The 19,150-nt window shown below is 44.5% G+C and overlaps 1 long non-coding RNA gene across 1 annotated transcript in view; it reads right to left on the bottom strand.

The window, feature by feature from the left end:
* Nucleotides 1-1,482: 1,482 nt before the first annotated feature.
* The window catches only part of LOC101787067 (uncharacterized), a 30,997-nt gene continuing 13,329 nt past the window's right edge, over nt 1,483-19,150 (bottom strand). The window contains exon 3 of the long non-coding RNA XR_216035.4: nt 1,483-15,671. This is a non-coding gene — a long non-coding RNA (uncharacterized LOC101787067). The remainder of the gene's footprint in view (nt 15,672-19,150) is intronic.

Here is a 19,150-nt window from a genome sequence, read left to right as displayed (position 1 = left end):
ACCCTAACCCTAACCCTAACCCTAACCCTAACCCTAACCCTAACCCTAACCCTCTAACCCTAACCCTAACCCTAACCCTAACCCTAACCCTAACCCTAACCCTAACCCTAACCCTAACCCTAACCCTAACCCTAACCCTAACCCTAACCCTAACCCTAACCCTAACCCCTAACCCTAACCCTAACCCTAACCCTAACCCTAACCCTAACCCTAACCCTAACCCTAACCCTAACCCTAACCCTAACCCTAACCCTAACCCTAACCCTAACCCTGCCCTAACCCTAACCCTAACCCTGCCCTAACCCTAACCCTAACCCTAACCCTAACCCTAACCCTAACCCCGCCCTGCCCCGCCCCACCCAACCCCCACCCCACCCTCCCAGTGCTGGCATTCTAGGCCTGCAACACCATATCCTGTTTGAATAGGTTTGATTTTACTGTTTTCCTTTCCTTTTTCTTTCTCTTTTCAATTAACAAGATAGAGTGAGCATCCACAATCCCCCTCACCCATACAGTCCCCTCTCGGGATGCTCTGCAAGTTGTTCTGTTTTTAGTTTTGCTTACTGTTTTTTTTTTAATTGTTTGTTTGTTCTTTCTCTGCAAATTATGGTGAGTTTTTCTCTTCTGAGCTCTGGTGACCCCCACCCTCCCGTCCCCAAGGGGGTGGGGATGGAGGTGGCACAGCCCCACCTGCCCTAGAGCCACGATGCTGCTGCTGCTGCTGCTGCTGCTGCTACTACTACCACTATTACTACTACTACTACTATTACTACTACTTTCTCTTTTACCTAAAACTGAAGCACAGCTGGGGATTTAGCCCAGTCAGTGGCATAAGCGCCTGTATGGTAAGCACGAGGTCACGAGTTCAATCCCCAGTGCAAACAAAACAATATACTCCCCCAAAAAGAAACCAAAAGTGAAGCACAACTACTACAATAACAACAACAACAACAACAACAACAACAACAACAACAACCACTACAATAACAACAACAACAACCAATGGCAACCCAACAGAAACCCTTAAAGGACAGCCACGTGATATGTAGCTATCTAGGAAATCTTAGTCTCCCATAGGCTCTCACAAACAGTCATCGGAAGGGGGGGCCTGGGGAGCCCTCCCCCCCCCCGCCCGCAGTGGTGGAGCACACTTTGCAGGACCCATTCGCCACAGATAAGTAAATGAATTCCCTACTTGTGTCAAGAGGTGTGGGTCGAGCAACATAAAACCTTCCATGCCGGCGGTGGTACTGTCTGTTGGTTCGTCCGTCCGTCACCATTCCCCATTCCCTGTTCACGTGAAGAGTACCAGAGAATGAAAAGGGACACGCAGAAGAGTCACCGTTCAAGTTTCATTCATTCACTCTCAATGTTTTCATTGTTGTTACGTGTCCGATTGCGACTCCTCTGTTCATGGCTGCAAAAATAGCCATGGGTATCGTGAAAGATAATTTTACATTCCAAGTAAGAGACGCTAACACCTTTGTGTTTCTCTGGGTGTTTATTTTTAAATTTTTATTTAAAGAAAGACAAAACGAAACAGAAAACGGTCGAAATAATACATACTTTCAATGGAAAAAAATAAACAGTAATAAATCACTTGTTGATGTTTACATATTGTCCTCTTACAAATAGTTGTTCAAGACACAAGAGTGGAACATATTAATGGGAATTCAAACAGCGAGACTGGAAATAATTCTGTTCAACTATCTAATAAAATCTTAGTAATGTGGTTATCAATCCTATACTCTTAACATACATGCATTTATTCATATCTGCATTTATGTTGAGATTTAACAAACCAAAGCAGATTAAAATCACTCTGAACAGAGAATAATAGTATTGCTGAATTTCACACCATGACCCGCCAGAGTCAGCACTGGGTGCTGTAGTGCCTTTTTTTCCTTCAAAGCGTTTGTTCATTTCATCATGTGTCATAAGATCAGTTCTCTCAAACTGGCAGGTCCAAAGTCTTGAGTATGATCCCTGGTACTAATACTAATATGAATACGAGTACTAATACTAATACTAATTCCCCAGCACCAGGTCGTGGCAGTGGAGATATCCCTCCAAAAACCAGGCAAGGTGCTCCACACCCGATATCATTGCAGTGTGTGTGTGTGTGTGGGGGGCGGTTTGCTGAGACAGGCAGGAGGTATACGAGATCTTTGTTTTCTTTTTCTTTCTTTCTTTCACTCATTCTCTTTCTTTCTTTCTTTCTTTCTTTCACTCATTCATTCATTCATTCATTCATTCATTCCAAGCCACTCTGTACCACACACAGAGACCCTGTGACTGACTGTATTAAAAGACAGAGAGCCGAGGGTTTAGCTCGGGCCACAGAGGTTTAGCTCAGCGGCATAAGTGCCTGCTTGGCAAACTCGAGGTCGTGAGTTCAATCCCCAGTACCAATCAATTAATCAATCAATAAGTGGCAGAAAGCCAAGTCCAGGGACACCCCTAGGTACCCGCCAGGCCATGGCAGTGAGAGACAGGAAGGCCACGGGCCAGGGATATAGCTCTGCAGCACAGCACCTGCCTGGCAAGCATGAGGCCCTGAGTTTGATTCCCAGGACAAAACTTGAATATAGGACCGGGGATTTAGCTCAGTGGCTTAAGCCCTTACCTGATAAGCACAAGGTCATCAATTTGATGTCCATTGCAAAAAAGAAAGAAAAAAAAAAAGTGAACACAAGCATGAATGAATAATAAATAAATAAACAAATCACTAAATAGGGCCAGGGATATGGCGCAGCGGCATAAGGGCTTACATGGCAAATGCAAGGTCCTGAGTTTTAATTCCCAGTACCAAAACATCCACCCATCCATCCATCCATCCATCCACCCATGCATACATACATACATACATACATACACAGGTAAATAGATAAAGGTAGGCCGGCAAACCAGGGCCAGACAGAGGGACACGGCCCAAGAGCTGAGATACATACATCATACCGCCCAAACAACAGATAGGTGGTGCATGCCCATGCACCCGACGGGCGGGCAGGAGAGATGGAAGGACCGACAGCCAGGAATCCACGGAGGTTCTGGCTAGCCCATGTGACCAGATCCCAAAGTGAAAGGCAGGGATGTGTCTCCCCACCAGGAGGCCGGCTACCGTGGTCCGACCTAGATCCCCAATCTCCCACACCAGTGTGTGGCGAAGGCCGGAATAAATGAGACGGAGTCGTATGATTTTAAGGCTCCAGGGGGGTAAAATCCCTCTCACAGAGTTCTCGACTCTGTGGCTACAACGAGGGCCAAGACAAAGAGAGAGCTTCGGCCTGCAGATTTAGCTCAGTGGTGTAAGCACCTGTCTGGCAAGCCTAAATTCAATCCCGAGTACCACACACACACACACACACACACACACACACAAAAAGACAAAGTGCTTCTCCGGGCCACCCCTACCTATAGGGGTGCAAACAAAGAGTGGGGATACTGAGGAAAGTCCCCCCACCCCCACCCAGGGGAAGGGCAGTGAGCAGGACCTTGGGAGTCACTTCAAAGAATTCTCCAAGTAGCCAGTTATGCCAGTTTAGGAGAGCCGGTTCATCTCCAGGACGACGGTAGGAGTGAGACTGCATGCACTAGAGGCTGACAGCCACAGTCTCTATGTACTTCATGGGTGTCCGAGCCAGGCAGGTGTCCTCAACTGTGGACTCATCTTGCCTTTTGAGGCATCTCTGGCATCTCAGGCCACTGCAGGCCTCAGCCAGGACCCGTGGAGTTTCATAGAGGTTCACTCAATAGAAATCAGCTCCCATCGCCAGGCAAGAGGCCTACCTAGCCCCAGGAAAGACTCAACAGATAAAACACAGAAAGCCAATCAGTTAGTTCATTTTCAATCCTGCTCAGAGCCGCTTCCTACTGGTCTGCCAGAGGTGGGGGCACAGTAGCTGCACACCCACAATGTGTGTCCTGTGACAGCCCCCTTGAACTAAGGCCATAGGCTACTGTTTCAAGAGTGCCAAAAACAGTCTGTACTCTTGCAATCAGACCCCTGTCTTTCTGCTGTTTTCCAGCTGTTTCCCAGATCCACCTTTTTGAGGGTCCTTGCAGTCCCCAGCAACCTCCTGTGCCTGCAATGAACATTTTTCCTTATGTCTTTGTCTTTCAACTGCATCAAAAAAACCTAACAGAAGAGTCCTCATGAATAGCATGACTTCTGCCCAGGCACTATCCCCCAGTCAATCCTCAATCTGGTCCGCCTAGTGTTCTGGTGTTGTCATCCACTCACACTGGTCCCAAAGATGTGCCCTGCATACATTTTTTTCTGAATTATAGCCCTCACCAGAGGTTCCCTTACATCCTTGGGGACAGAAGTCCCTGTGAACTCTTGTGCTGGAGTCTTTCTGTTGAAGTCGCAAAGTGAGAAGAGCCCTGAGCTCTGGGCCTGTCACATTCAGTTCAGGTCTGGTTACCTGACCTTGAAAGCCTGTCACTCATACTAGTGACCTGGCTCCTCTTCTAATATGTGGAAGGGGAACTCAGTACAAACTTAAACACATGCTCACCTGGCCTTGGGTACTACCAGGCATGAGGCACTCACAGCTGCTGTCCCAGGCACCACTGTTGCCCAGATATCCTCATATCCAGGATGCATGCAGGATGTCTTACTTCCACAAAGGACCCTTCAGACTGCTAGTGGAACAAAGATCTGTTCTGGAGGTGGAAGGAAACAGGCTGTGATCCCAGCCCCACTGCTCACCCATTCACCTGGCTCCTAGAGCAACATTCAGCAACCTGCTCTGTGATTAGTGGTCAGAAAAGGGTGGCCTTGCCTACCCCTAAGGAACTGTCTGCCCTCCCCACTCACAGCGATGGAGCAGCAAGTGCTAACAATTGCATTCCTCCAGGCCACAGTACGCAGTTAGGAAAAAGGTGGCTTCGTGATGATTGAGTGGCTCTGTCAATCTGAGATGCAATACCTAATTAAACTGCCTCAGCATAGCTCTTGGTGTGGAAGACCTGTCCCAGGGCTGATTACGGTGCAATAGGGAAATGAGGAAGGAAGGCTGCTTCTGTTTGCTTTGGAGCTGCTCCAGTCTTCTTTCACACTGGAGCCTTCTCCTGGCTGGTCACACAGACTCTTCAGACTCCAGCACCCACCCTTCAGCTGTGGAGTGAGCTGTCTGTTCACCCTCATCACAGACCCTTACGCATACTGACATGGACTCATGTGGGACACTACACTGCACTCTAGGCGGTGGCCTGCATCTTTCCAGAGGGAACTTTCATATTTTCACACTAGACTGTGGGCAGCCACTGTAAATCAATCTTGAAAAGTGTTACACATGTGTATAGCATGTACTGAATCTGCTGATAGATACCACGCTCAAGAACAAAGCTGGAGGCACCATGATTCCAAAGCCTGAGCACGGGGCATCAGACTGTATGGCAAACACAGACACGAGCAGTCAAAGTGAAACCAAGTTTACCAGGAACCAGGAAGGAACTGAAAAAAGAAAAAAACCAGATTGCACCATACAACAGAAGAAATGGAAAACATTACAGAAGAAACAGGGAACCCTCTGCAAATGATGTGGCTTTGAGCAGCTGGCCAGTTGCCATCCAGCAGATGAGGTAAAACTAAAAACTTTGCACTCACATAGAAATGAAGGAGGTAAACTCACAAGAGTATCAAAATCCAAAGGACAGTAACTACTTTGAAAAATTATGTTCCCAAACATTGGCCAATTTTTAAGAAATGGACATATTCTCAGACAGATATAAATTACCAAACATGACTCAGGAAGACAGAAATATGCTTAACCCAAGAACAAGCAATGAAATTGACACTACAACAAAGAATCCATCAACCAAAAAAAGACTTGGACCAGATGAATTCACGGCTGAATTCTACAGTCTTTAAGGATGCTCCTTCACCAATGATTCTCATGCTCTAAAACACACTGAAATGGATAAGAGCGCTCCAAAGTTCAGGCACAGAAGTATCATCCAGATTCCCAAACTGGACAAAGACCAAACCAAAAATACAACTGCACCCCATCTTCATGGACATCCATGCAAAACTAGGAGCCAGCGTTTGATGGTGCACGCTTGTACTCCTAGCCTGTAATCCGAGGGAAGCTGGTGCAGCAGCATCACTGCCAATTCAAGGCCAGCACAGGCTACTAGTAAGCTGAAGGTCAGTCTGAACTGTACAGCAAGACCCTGTCTGAAAACAAGAAACAAAAGAACACAAAACAAAAACCTAAACCAAGCAAACAAAAAGTTAAACAGGATATTAAAAAACAGAATGCAGCTCATCATCAAAAAGATCATATACTGTCCACCAGGATCGATAACCCCAGAGCTCAGGAGGCTGAGGCAGGAGGACTGCGGGAAGCGCAAGGCCAGCCTCGGCTAGTAGGGGGTTTAACACCAGCCCCAACTACATATCAAGACCCTGTCTCAAAATAATTAACAAAAAAAGAAATGAGACAAAACAACAAAAACGATAAAGATCACACATCATGATCAAGAAGATATCATCTCAGAGATGCAAGGATGATTTAAAATACATAAACCGATAAATGCAATGTATAGAGAGACCACACGGAATCCATTTTGTCCCAGACACATCCAGTTCACAATGTTATGGGGAAAAGTACAGGCCTTGAAACATCGTCCCCACCCCAAGATAAAAACACAAGGTCCTTTAAGGTCAAGAAGCAAAGAAGTTGTATAAGCTAAGCATGGGCAATTTGAGTTTCTTGGTTATTTATCTCAATAAAAGCTATTTGTTTAGGCTGGCTGGGTGGCAGCCATTTTGCTGACCCTTAGTGTGTGTGACCCTTTATTTTCCCTTTGGTTGAAGAACCCCAACATCTGGTGCATGGACAGAGGAGACCTCTGCTGCGGAGGGTGACTTGCCTTCACTGTGTTCCTGGGGTAGGACACAGTAGCCAACCCATGCACTTCATTTTCTTTGGGAAATCCCTGGTGAGTCATGGGGAATCCCCTGTCTGAGGCGCAGCAGAAACACAGGGCAGGGATGCTTTTTCTCCTTAACAAGGCAGGCCATGGGCTCCTGGGCATAATTTCGTACAACCTTTGTGAGAAACTCATGGTCATTGTCTGGGGTATCTTGAGGGAGGAATGCTCATACTGGAGAATAGGGAAAAGATGGCCAAACTGCTGCTTGCGGCGCCTCGAGCCCCAACCTCTGTCCTGCACACCTGGCAGCTCTGCGGGGCGCTGCTGCCACCTTTGGCCAGTGAGCAGTTGGACACCGCGTGGCAGCCTTCCAGGTGTTCCCGGTGCTGCTTCAGCTGTCTCCACCTTACCTGGGTAGGACCCTATTTTCCTTTGACCACGCAGCAGTTAGCTCCTCTGTTGGTGCTTTAAGGGGCAACCGAGATCCTGCTGATGTGATCTCTGACTCTCCCCTTTGGAGCACTGCTCACACAATCACCACGTTATGGTGGATCGGGTCCCACAGGACTGCCCTCTCCTGACTCCTTTTATATTCATTCCCTCTGCCTGCAGGGGCTCTTGTTGCCGTCCAGAACAAGGTATTTATTGTTGAATGGTTACATTTACCCTTCTTGCTTGGTAGTACTGTATTTCCTATTATCAATGCTATTTCTTCTCTTATCTCTTGAGGACTTACTGGTGCACTTGCACTCCTTGGAACTGATCTCACTGATACTGTTTTCTCACTTACCAAGGCTGACTTCTCCTTTCTGCTATCCTCTTCTGTTTCTCTTTAGGTCTCTTTGGCTATGTTAGTTCCATTTTTTCAAAACACCCCCAGACCCAGGCTGGATCTCCTGCTGATCTGGGAAGGAGGGGATGCTTCTGTGTTACCCTGAACAGACCATGTGTGGATTCCTGCTTATTGCATTCATCCTGCATGGATTGAGTTGGCACCATCGGTGCACAACCCGACTCCACAGTTTCGCCTCTCCCTAAATCAAACCCAGCTGCCTTGGAAGTGAGTGACCCAGGATGACAACTGCTCAGCCAGTGACCTGATAGAAAGGTGCTGATCCAGTCTGCATAAGACTTGCTCCATGTATCTGAAGAGGAATGCACTGCTAAAAAGCTTCATGTGGTAATATTTACCAAACTAAGAATTAACTCTTTAATGCTTGTTTGTATTCTATTGCTATGACTTTTACAATCCACCATGGGGACTTTAGAGTCTCACAACCTCCAAGAAAGACTGGAATACAATATTTGGGAGATACAATATTGGCAAAAATATCTAATGTCTCTCATTTGTGTCTTGTTGAAAACACAGAAATGAAATACCTCCTCGGGTCCTGTCTGGTTCCAGGATGCAAGGACCCTGCCTCTCTAAGTAATTACACCATTTTTTCCACAATTCTAAGCAAAATTGTCACATATGCTGACTTTCCAAATTGGGCCCCTCCCACCCTTGAAAACCCTGATAATGCTGTTAAAGTGTTCCCTCCATATGTAGCAACTTCAAATGCCTCATGTGCTTCTACTGAAAATTGTACTGCTTAATGTCTTTGCCTTTCCAGTAATACTTGGAATTGTTCAGTTATGAGCCAGTATTTAGGGACATGGACATGGCCCTCTCCCTGCTGGATGGTTTTTCTCATGTGAAGAGTAGACCTTCAATTACATCCTTGCTAACTTATCTCAGAACACAGATGCTGCCTTAGTCACCTTACTGTATTGTTGCCTTCTCCAGAATGTACACTGTCTCGCACCAAGCAGTCTACAACTAGTCTCACTGACCTATGCGGGGACTTTTCTATCAGCCTGTTAACCAAAGCAGAAATTTATGCTTTAGGTATTTCTCTGGTTGGTGTGCCTGCCCTGGCAGCCAGGGCCAATTGCAATGTTAATGCACTAGCTTGTCTCATGGCAAAAACAACTAAAATATACTTTTATAGCTTTGGCATTATTAAACAAAGAACAAAGTGAGCAGTGACAAGTGATTTTAGATAATCGTGCTGCAACTGATTATTCTATTGCATCCTCACGGATGTAATGAAATTGTTCAAGTGTGCTGTTTTAATTTGTCTGATGAAAGTAAATCCATCAATGGCAAACTTCATGATTTACAAGAACTTACCAGACAGATATACGCCTCCCAAGTGCTCAATGCAAAATTATGGAATTTCCTTACAGGATGGTTACCAGATATCAACCAGCTAAAATAAATTTTTTTGTTTTACTGTCCTTACCTGCTTATCTGGTAAGGGATGCAAAATGTTGATACCTAAAATGCCAGCTTCTAAAATGGTAACAAAGTCTAAACTAAAAAAAGAAGGGGGAGATCTAGAGAGGCCACATTGATTCTATTTTGTTCTGGACACACCCAGTTGACAATATTATGGGAAAAAGTTGAGATCTTGAAACATAACCCACAACCCAAGGTAAAAACATGAGATCCTGTAAGGCCAAGAAGTTAACAAGTTGTATAATCTAAGCATGAGCAATTTCAGTTTCTTTGTTCTTTATCTCAATAAAAGCTACTTGCTTAGGCTGCAGCCATTTTGCTGTGCCTTAGTGTGTGCGTCCCCTTATTTTCCCTTTGCTTGCAGGACCCCACCAGTAATAAAGTCAAAAACCATAATCATGTCAACACATGCAGGAAGGACTTTCAACAATGTGCAATATCCCTTCGTGATAAACAATCCAAAGAAAACAGGTATAATACAAGGCCCTTAGTTCAATATGATAAAAGCAACTTATGACAGATCAACAGGAAGCACCATACTGGATGGTCAAAAACTGAAAGCTTTCACTGTAAAACTGAAAAGGAAATCCAGACCTCACTGGAAACATTCTGTGCAATACAGCTGCAGCCACTCTGTTCTCTGCCACTGACCTCAACTAAATAATGACTTATCATCAAATTAAAACTTCTGTGAATGTGCCACAAAAATTTTGCTACATACATGAATGCTCAACTCACGATACCCACTGTACCATAACCTTCAGCAAAAACTATTTGCTTTTGTAACTTCTGATTGCCACCCTACAAATAAAACTAACTATCCTTAGTCAATATCTTGGACTTTGCAGATTACTCTTCTGGGGTCTGCTAGGGTCAGTACAATTTCTTTCTCCTGACCTCTGGCTACTACCTGACACTCTAAATAGAAAATCCACCTGTACTGGTTACCTTTTTGTTATTGCTGGGACAAAATATCTAACACCCAAAATGAACGAAGGAAAGGTTTATTTAGCTCACTGTTTCTGCAGGTTTCTGAAAGGCTTTTCTCATGTGTGAGCTAACGTGGTGCTGGACAGTGCCACCCTGTGTTTCAGAGTGCTATAAGTTTTAGACCTAAAAGTTGAACATCCTACTTTTCATGTATGCCAACCCTCCTCCAGCCAGCTGTCAGTACATCACTCTACCTGCCCCTTCAATTCCACCCGTCAATTCTGAATAAAGCCCGCAGTTTTTTTCTTAAAAACTTCCAGAGGGTGCTTGCATCTTTGGCAGCCCTTCTGTGCCCACATTAAAGATCTCCTTTCTTTCCTTCTATTTTTTCTCTTTTTGTCTCTCATACGTTAGAAGACCAAATAATTTCAGTCCATAATCAGCTGGCTCCAAGGTAGGGTGGCACAGCACCAGGGCAAAAGATTTACGCAGCAGCTGGCAAAAGCAGCCAGAGCAAAAGAGTATAGAGCAGGCCTCTTCTGCTCCCTTATACTGTATGCAAGCCACCCCTACCCACCCCCCAGGGCAGATACACCACACACAAAATCTGTGCTTCCTCCTGTTACACAGAACAAGGTATTTACAAAGGGTCTTGACTGCCTGTTAAGAAAACTTTTAAGCTTACATTGACACAATGTATCAACCGTAACAGCACCCAAAATCTCCCGCAGAACCAACTTCAGCAACACAGCAAGATACAAGAGTGACACACAAAAATCTTTACCATTTGTAAACACCAGTAACAAACTGAGTAAAAAGGAAATTATGAAAACAACACTCTATGGAGTGTTGGACCAAGGAAAATAAAAAGACCTCTAAAAACTACAGCACTCTGAAAAGAGATTGAAGAAGACATCAGGAAATGGAAAGACATCCTTTTTTCTTGAATAGAAAGATGCAGCATTATCAAAACTGGCCAAGGGCCAAGGATTTAGCTCAGCAGCTCAAGCACTTGCCTGGTAACTGCAAGGTTGTGAGTTCAATTCCCAGTACCAAAAAAAAACAAAAAACAAAACAAAAAAAAACCCCAAAACAACAAAAGACCTGGCCATTTTCCTCACAAAACAGTTATACAGATTCAATGCAGTCCCAACTAAAACACCAACAGCATACATTATTTATTGTTTGAGACAGGTTCTTGTTGTACTCTAAGAAAGTAGCTTCATCATTTTGTGTATTATAGCAAACCTGTACCGTGGCTTACTAAATGTTTTTTTTTCTATCCTTTTTCCCCAACTGATATGTTCAGTGACCCAATTGAAATGTTGAGCAATACTCTCCTCTGTAAAGAACTGCAAGAATTTCACTTAATTGAGATGTTAACCAGAGCGGCCCTCTACAAACAAGAAGAGTGGTGCTAAAACAAGCTAACAAGGGTTGTTAATCATGGTTAGGCGCCTCTATTCTTCGCTAAAGAGCTAAAGAAGACTAGAAGGCCCACTGATTTACACATTGTTTGAAATAACTTGTTTATATGCAGGGAGATTTGTGTATGAGTTTAACCTTTTTACCTAACCTTAGTTACTTTTCCCACAAGATAGATACTTGCCGTTTTCCTGTTCTGTAGCGCGCCTTATTGCCCCCCCCCACCCTATCTGGGCCATAAAGAATTTGGGTTTCTTGTGACCTCTCCCCAACCCGGTGATGATCTGTCATAAAATGAGCCTGCCCCAATTTTAAGAACTGCTTAGCTTAAAAGAAATTACCGGGTAACACTATGGCCCAAACCCCGATCGGTGCTTTCCTTTTGTTCTGTATGTATCAAATGAGTTAAGATATCAGATCTTTGTAAAACTTAAGTTCCAGCGTCTCATAACTTGTGACCCCTTCGCACTCACTAGCGAAGACAAGCTGTCCTGAGATAATTAACTCTCCACTTTCTTCTCCAAATATTGCTGCAGACGTGCCACTCTGAGATAATGTCAGTCTGCAGGATGGGAGTAATTTAAGGAATACCAGGAACTCCCGAGATTGTCAGAGCTAAGTGGACAGCAATACAGTTTCCAGATGCAGGTCAACAGGTTTAATGGCCTCGCAGGTTTCCCCCCACTTTCCCTTACTTTTAAAAACCCCTTTCCCCAGTCTTGGGCGCGCAGTCTTTGGGTCGATCCAAGAGAGACTGTGCCGCCCGGACTGGCTCAATAAAGCCTTTGCTACTTAAATTTTTGGACTCTTGTTTCCTTGGATTTTATACCGGGGCCCGAGTTATAACAGTTCTCACTATGCATTTCAGGCTGGCCTTGAGCTCACTTCATAGCTCAGAATGGTCTTGAACTAGCAATAATAGTCCGGCCTCAGCCTCCCAAGTGCTGGGATTACAAACATGTGCCAACATCCTGAATTTTCTACAGCGTACTTTACAGAACTTGAGCAAACGATCCTAAAATGTATATAAAGACAGAAGAGACACAGAATAGCAAATGAAATTTTAGGCAACAAAAGCAAAACAAGAGAAGGCACAGTTAATTCCTAATCTCAGTTATACCACAAAACAATAGTGATAAAAATAGCACATTACTGGAAGAAAAACAGATGTATGCATCAATGGATCAGAATACAGGATATAGAATCTTTCCCAGACACATTCATTCATTTTGCTTTGTTTTGTTTTTCATTTGGTGGAGAGAGTGTCTCTCCAAGCAGTTCAGACTGGTCTTTAACTTCCTATGTAGTACAGGCTGGCCTTGAACTCAAGCAATCTTCCTGCTTCAGTCTCCTGCGTGTTCTCACTAGAGATATGCACTATCATGTCCATGCAGTTACGTGATCTTAGACAAAGGAGCCGGAAGCATCGGCTGCAGAAAAGACAGCCCATTGAACAACTGGTGCTGGTAAAACTGGTTATGTGTTTGCAAGGATGGAAACTGGACATAAAGTAAAATCAAAGTTGATCAACATTAAAACAGAAACATTAGATGTTCTGAAGATAAAACAGACAAAACACTTGAAGATACCAGTATAGCATAATATTTTATTTTCTATTCTTTTTCTTTCTTTTTTTGTACCAGGGATTGAACTCATGATATCTCATGCCTGACAGGCAGGTGCTGTGCCACTGAGCTACATCCCCAGCCGCAAAAAACATTTTCTAATGAGAACCTTAGCCACAGAATAGTAATTTTTGCCAGGTAGTCCTCAGACAGAGGACAAATATCTAATAATACGCAAAGACTCAAAAATTAAGACACCTGAAATTAAAGACTGTCAAAAATAAGCAAGAGAAATGAACAGATACTTCACAGAGAAAGACATACCAATGATCAACAAGTCTATGAAAAAAATGTTCAAAATCTCTGACCATTACAGAAATGTAATGTATAACCCTGATACGATTCCGTGTTGAGGCTAGACCTCCTTATTTTTCTCTTACTGAGAAGCTTTTTTTTCTTTCAATAAATTCTTTATTAAAAAAAGGGAAAAGAAACAAAATTTACATGTTTCTCTGTAAAGAATGGCAAACATTAAGAAATGAGAACAGTATCAAATTCTGGATGAGGCTGTCACAAAAAAAGAATCCTTCTTTGTTGGTGGGAATGTAAATTAGTACCAGCATTATGGCATAACTATGGGGATTTCTCAAAGAACTAGCATTAGAAATACTGTATGACCCAGTCTTCCCCTTGAAGTATCTTCCTTGTCACAGTTGATACACTGTATCAACTTGAGAATTGAGAAGCTTAACTAAATAACCCAACAGGACAAGCCCAACAGCTCTGGGATGCTGTTCATTGTGTCAACATGAGAAGTTCAGAGGGTCAATCAAATGACTCAGCAGGGGGCCAGGTGCCCACTTTGTAAACACCCTCATCCTGAACAAGGGGAAGGCAGGGAGATGCTGTGAGAGCTGCACCCACCGAAGGGCCGGTAGCCTGCTCACAACATAAGGGAGGAAAAGAGGCTTGTACCCCATGCTCTGTGCTCTTGTTGCTTTGTGTTCTACCACCTTGAAATGTTGCCTCTGTGCCATGCCAACCTGCTTTGCATCTATCTGATTACAGACTGAAACCTCTACAAACTGAACTATATAAAACATTCATTCCTTTAACTCGGGGTTTCCGGTATCTCATGTCCAGTGAGAGAGACGTAAAACATCCCCCAAAGATCTTGATACTACAGTTACTCATGCATACCAATCTTTATAGCAGCATAACCAGTAATAGCTAAATCCTGAAGGCAGCCTATATACCCCCAACAGACAATTTGATAAAGAAAATATGGTATCTATATGTACTGCAGTACTACTTAGCTATAAAGAATACAAACATGGGATATTTGCATGAAAATAAATGTACCTGGAAAATACAAAGTTGAGTGAAATAAACCAGAGCAACAAGGTAAATACCACATGGTATTTCACATTAGAGTGAGGCAAAGTAGAAAGAGAATAATAAAGGATAGATAGAAAGGGACAAAGGGATGGATCTCTCACAATAGAAAAGTGGTCCAAGAGGGCAAGGACTGAAGAGGGGGAAGGGGAAGGAAAAACACAGGCTGCATACAGAAGCTAATGAGCTCAGTGAACGCAAACACCATCTGCCATAGCAGGAACTGCCACTGATGCCTGCCAAGGCTCCAGACAGGAAGGGTGCTGACCTGAGCCTCTCCACCATGTCTGACCTCCAAGCCCCAGGCTTGCAGCTAGGAGCCTGCACAGGCGGGGCTGGGGCAGCATCTGCAGAGAAGCCCATGGACTCTGTAGTTTACTGGAAGGCGCATCCAGCTCTGAGGCCACGTTTTACTCAATGATTACTTAGGTGAGACTTAAATCCAAGAGCCTGCAAAAGCTTAGTACACATTCTTCCAATCTCACAAGGGCCCTGGCCCGGCCCAGCATCAGCCAGGAAAGGGAAAGGGCTTGGTTGAGGCCCCAGCCCCTGACAAGAACCCGAAGGCTGTGTTCCCACCCCTCCCAATGCCAGAGGGGTGGCCACAGGCCCCAGTTTCCTACTCTCCTGAGCTTCATTCATTCTGTGTCTCTAGACATGAGGTGACAATGGCTCCCTGTGACATGTTGGGGAGCTCAGTGCTCCTCCCTTGACTTCCTGTTCCTCTCTCCTTTGAAAGCCACTCAATAGTTTCAGCAGTACAATTCAATTCAAAGCACTTTTACGCTTTAGTAATTAAGAAAAATGCCCGAGAAAGGGCTCTGGCCAGCCTCACCCCACACACACAGCAGACTCTGCAGTGAGCAACTGAGGCCAGGATCCTGTGTGCAACCAGGTCATTCCCTGGAACCTAAGGCCACCTGACAGACTTCAACAGCTGTGCATGTTCACTTATCATCACAAGAGTTTTCATCTACAATTGCCAGATCCCATTTTTTCTCCAGATAAAATCCAATGCATGCTGAAACAGCTCCTACCTGCCTCTTGGCCTCTGTTTCCAGCTGTTGATCAAGTCTCCAATTCAACTGAGGCACAGCAGTGCACACATTGCATGCAGTCCCAGCATTTCGGGGGCAGAGGCAGGAGGATCACAGGCTCCAGGTCAGCCTGTGCCACAAGGCAAGATCCTGTGGGGGAAAAAGAAAAGGTCTGAGGACCTTGAGGGGAAAATCCCTTACGGCTGGTCATTGGGCATCGGCATGTAACTCTCACCCATTCTTGTGAAGCTTTATGATCTCAGAATTCACTCCTGTTTATCACACTTTTGTTAAGTTGCCTGACTCACAAGTAATCTCACTTGTAAAAATACCACCAGCAGCACCAAAAAATGAGGGACTACGAGACCTGTCTCTGCTGACACATGTAAGCCCAGAGAGGGTCGAAGCCCCAGTGAGCAAAGCCCACAGCTACTGGAATCAGCAAAAGTGATGTGGGCTGAACTGTGTAAGTGACTCCTCTCACATGGCGGACTGGAGCTGGAGAAGTAACCAGTGCGGTGGATGCCCAACTGAAGGGTTTTCCCTGCAGCTATTTTAGGGAGGTTCCCTGTGTAAGACTGAGGTATCCAACACCTATTACTTCACGGTGACTGGGTGGGAGACAGCCGTGAGCAATGGACACATCCTTGCTCCCTAGGTCTGGGCTCAGGCCCAGAATGACACAGACACCCTGTCCTATCTGCTGAGAAGCCAAGTCAGTCCACTGTGGCTTCTGGAGGGCATTTGGTCTAAGTGTTGGCATGAAGCCTGGGGGTTTCCTTGAACCTGCACTCTGCTGCCCAAATCCAGCAGAACAGTGCTGTTTGCTTTCTTCCTGTCCCTATGTGACCAAGAAGTCATCTCAGCTTGGATGACTGTCACAGACCAGGGCACTCACAGAAAGGCCTGTGGAGTTGGGTGGGGAGCACATCACAAGCCCCGGAAGCTTAGGGCTAGGGAAGGCAAGCAGTGACTCAGGGAGTCAGTACAGAAACTGGAAAAGGCTGCAGTGCACACAGGCTCAAGGTGGATGCCAGGGACCAATGAGGAAAGGGAAGGGGGGCTCGGCGTTCACTCACAGAAATGCTCACACCCACTGCTGCAGGCAGTGAAAACCAAGCAGTCATCAGACACATGCCGTGCATGTTCACTTCTGCATCACAAGCGTTCTTCCTGTCAGGAAGTCCCTGACAGGGAACATTATTCCTTTTTTGAAAGTTTTAGGTTTGTTCTTTTTAGTTTTTTTATTGAGGTTTTTCAAACTATTTCTCTGTTCACTGCTTTCTGTTACTTTTATCTAACTTTATTATTTTTCTTTGACTTATTAGGGTCCTTTACCTTTTTCTCACTTGCCTTTCTCCCTCATGTTCCTTTCCACTATTTTTCTTTTCTTTTCTTTTTTTTTTTTTTTTGTCTTTTTCATTTTTATCGGTACCAGGGATCGAACTCACAACTGCCTGCTTGCAAGGCAGGCGCTTATGCCGCTGAGCTAAATCTCCAGCCCCTATTTCCACTATTTTTCAAATTTCACTTTTTTCACTTTGCTGCTCCCCACTGCTTCTACCTGTACTATTATTAATATTTACTACTCTTTAGATATTTAGTTAACTATGCTGTTAAGGCTGAATTCTTTTCTATTGCTAATGGTGGCATGATGTTGTCTTCAATACATATTTATTATATATCACTATTTGGATCATCTTCCTGCCTGTATTAAAATTATATATTTTTTCCCACATACTTAAAGATGTACAATGGTAGTGCCAATTGAATTTTATGACACTTCCATATCCAGACTGTTAGTGACTAATGTGTGTGCACATGTGTGTTTTGAGACAATCACTTACTATGCAAGTCAGCCTGGACTTCAACTCACTATGAAACCCAGTTGTGCTGAAACTCGGTGATCATCCTGCCTCAGCCTTCTGATTGTTTAACTCTGTTATTGTTGCTGATTTTTTTCTATTGCCCAGGAGGCACAGATGTGACTATGAATTGGCTTTTCACTGTACAGCTCAATCTGGTTAATCTTTGTGTCATCAAATATGTATTTCTGTGGGACTGTTGGGCAGATGGCAGAGTGATGCACAGCAGCATCAAATCAACCTCTCTACGACTTCAAATCCAGACACTGGAAAGTAACAACTTGGGGAACAAAAGATAAGGCAAGAGCTGGGGATTTAGCCCAGGAGCTCGGGACGTTGCTGGTGAGAGTGACTGTGGTGCACTTTGGGGAGCTGTGGTCCTTACATCAAGCACCGCTTCCTGGCTCCAGAGGGGAAAATGTGTGCCATTTAATCTCCAGGACAAACTCAGACTGGCTTCCTGGCATGCACTCAAATGTGCTTATTGTTGGAGGAGTTCAGAACCTCAGTGTCACTGAGAATGGCTGTGGTGCTTCCTAGGATAGCCCTGGTCTTTATTTTGAGCATGACTTCTCGGCTCTAGCAGAGAACCCTCATCTCACCAGCACAGCTCCTTCACTCTGCTGGCATGAACTTTCTAGCTTCCACTGCTCACCTTTGGGCCTTCCCAGCGTGGATCCATAAAACAGACTGACATGAGTCCTTTGCATGGGCTCTAGACCTCCAGATGGACTTGTGAGAGCCTTTGTCATGGGCTCTAGGTTATCATCTGCACTCATGTAGAACACTGCTGTGGGATTCAGGCCCTTGGTTAAATATTCTGGGTCTTTAGTGCTGTGGATAGATTTCCTGCACTTCCTTGTTAACTCTAGGTGACCATAATAAAATATTATAAATTCCATGTCCTGATTCTAATTGTTCGCCTCACAACCCCTGACCACAACACCTGGCAAGCACCAGGTTGTGAGTTTAATAACTGGCACCACAATAAATAAATAAATAAATAAATAAATAAAGGATGAGGTGAACACCCAGGACCCAGGAAGTATCTTGAGGGAAAACTGGATCCACAGTGCAAGTGAAGTAACAGATTACAATACAGAAAAAGTAGGTAGCTAAGTGCATTTTCTACCCAGCCTCTGCTTCACAACATGAGAGCAGGATCAAATCCACCAAGGTGGTGAGGGTTGAGGGTGGATGACTCCAGAGCCCGCCAAGGAGATACACATCAGGGAAGAGGGATGCATGCTAAAGCAGCTGGCCTTGGAGTGAGCTCAGGCCAACAGCCCACCATGTCCTGAGAGATTGCTAGGCCAGATGCCACTTAGGGAGGGGCCACCTTAACTTGTGATGAGGAGTAGTTACGGGGTGACTTCATCTCAGGGCTCCCCATGTCAGAATCCCACAGTGAGTGAGTAAGAACAGAAAACTCATGAAAGAAATACAAGGGAGGAACCACATCTTTGAACAAATGGGCTTAGTAGATACCTACTCAGTGTTCACTCAATCATAGAACACACATTCCTCTCAACACATGGGACTTTCTCTAAAATAGACCACCTCCTACCTCCCAGAATATGCTTAAAAAAATGCAAGAGAATTTAAATGATCCCTAAAGATCAGAGCAGAAAGCAATACAATTGAGATTAAGAAAATGACAGAAAGAATCAATGCCTTGAAGAGTCGGTTCTTGAAAAATCAAATATAATAGACAAATGTTTAGCTAAGTTAATAAAAAAAAAAAGGAAACAGAAGAGTCAAATT

This window comes from Cavia porcellus, unplaced genomic scaffold, assembly GCF_034190915.1.
Source record: "Cavia porcellus strain 051 isolate PalLab524CR breed Dunkin Hartley unplaced genomic scaffold, mCavPor4.1 scaffold_42, whole genome shotgun sequence".
In the NCBI taxonomy this organism is placed as follows: domain Eukaryota; kingdom Metazoa; phylum Chordata; class Mammalia; order Rodentia; family Caviidae; genus Cavia; species Cavia porcellus.
The sequence above is the reverse complement of the archived record's forward strand: the minus strand, read 5'-3'. Positions and strand labels throughout refer to the sequence as shown.